The sequence below is a fragment of the Leucoraja erinacea genome, chromosome 7, assembly GCF_028641065.1.
Source record: "Leucoraja erinacea ecotype New England chromosome 7, Leri_hhj_1, whole genome shotgun sequence".
Taxonomy (NCBI): domain Eukaryota; kingdom Metazoa; phylum Chordata; class Chondrichthyes; order Rajiformes; family Rajidae; genus Leucoraja; species Leucoraja erinaceus.
The window spans coordinates 77,685,278-77,687,331 of record NC_073383.1 but is presented as its reverse complement, the minus strand read 5'-3'; positions in this window follow the sequence as shown (position 1 = coordinate 77,687,331).

Sequence of the window (2,054 nt, the reverse complement as noted above, 5' to 3'; positions counted from 1 at the left end):
GATTAAAGAAATTCCTCCTCATCTCCTTCATAGAAACATAGAAACATAGAAAATAGGTGCAGGAGTAGGCCATTCGGCCCTTCGAGTCTGCACCGCCATTCAATATGATCATGGCTGATCATCCAACTCAGTATCCCATCCCTGCCTTCTCTCCATACCCCCTGATCCCTTTAGCCACAAGGGCCACATCTAACTCCCTCTTAAATATAGCCAATGAACTGTGGCCTCAACTACCTTCTGTGGCAGAGAATTCCACAGATTCATCACAGATTCTCTGTGTGAAAAAGGTTTTTCTCATCTCGGTCCTAAAAGATTTCCCCCTTATCCTTAAACTGTGACCCCTTGTTCTGGACTTCCCCAACATCGGGAACAATCCTCCTGCATCTAGCCTGTCCAACCCCTCAAGAATTTTGTACGTTTCTATAAGATCCCCCCTCAATCTTCCTAAAGGAGCGTCCTTTAATTCTGATGTACAGGATATTGTGCCACCGATTCCAATATATATCAAGTTTTAAATGAATTGACAATTCTTAATGATCGGTAAGGACATTTATTAGCTGGCACCTTACAAATTCGTTGAGAATGATTTGTAGCCTTGTTGGGAACTAAGATTAAACTCAATAACCAGAGTGGTTTGTGAAGAAGATTACAAACGCAAGCATCCATTAAAAAATGCACAAAAGTGGTTTTGCACCAGGATAATTTACGATTTGCCATTCTATAACAACTTAGCAATGCCCGTCAAGAGGATAAAGAGATCTTAAGGCACGATTCAACAAAGAGGAGAGGTGTTCACAGGACAAGGGGTCACAGCTTAAGGATAAGGGGGAAGTCCTTTAAAACCGAGATGAGGAAAACTTTTTTTCACACAGAGAGTGGTGAATCTCTGGAACTCTCTGCCACAGAAGGTAGTTGAGGCCACAGTTCATTGGCTATATTTAAGAGGGAGTTAGATGTGGCCCTTGTGGCTAAGGGGATCAGGGGTATGGAGAGAAGGCAGGTACAGGATACTGAGTTGGATGATCAGCCATGATCATGTTGAATGGCGGTGCAGGCTCGAAGGGCCGAATGGCCTACTCCTGCACCTAATTTCTATGTTTCTATGTTTCACCTCTCTGTACTGGGAATTATTTACCCTACTTCAACCACTTAAGCCAATTTAACATATCATTGACCACATTATTGTTCCTGGGCGCATACAGGGAACAAAATAGCCAGTGTATTTCCCTAACTAATCCTCCGCCATTTTCGCCACCTCCAACGGGATCCCACCACTGGCCACATCTTCCCATCTCCACCCCTTTCTGCTTTCCGCAGAGACCGCTCCCTCCGCAACTCCCAGGTCAACTCGTCCCTTCCCACCCAAACCACCCCCTCCCCAGGCAACCGCAGGAGATGCAACACCTGTCCCTTTACCTCCCCCCTCGACTCCATCCAAGGATCCAAACAGTCTTTCCAGGTGAGGCACTCGCACCTCCTCCCACCCCACTGTTCCAGGTGTCAACTTCTCTACATCGGCGAGACCAAGCGCAGGCTCGGCGATCGTTTCGCTGATCACCTCCGCTCAGTCCGCCTTAACCTACCTGATCTCCCGGTGACTCAGCACTTCAACTCCCCCTCCCATTCCCAATCTGACCTGGGCCTCCTCCACAGTCAGAGTGAGGCCCAGTGCAAATTGGAGGAACAGCACCTCATATTTCGCTTGGGTAGTTTACACCCCAGTGGTATGAACATTGACCTCTCTAACTTCAGATACCCCTTGCTTTCTCTCTCCATCCCCTCCCCCTTCTCAGTTCTCCCACTGGTCTTACTGTCTCCGACTACATTATATCTCTGTCTCGCCCCCTCCCCTGACATTCTGAAGAAGGGTCTCGACCCGAAACGTCGCCCATTCCTCCAATCCAAAGATGCTGCCTCACCCGCTGAGTTTACTCCAGCATTTTGTTTCCACCTTCGTAACTAATGACCCTGGCCATCGCTTTAATAGTGTATCCTTTCTTGGGAAGTGCCAGGACTGAAGACCAAGGAAGTTCAGCAAGTCTCCAATGACTCTT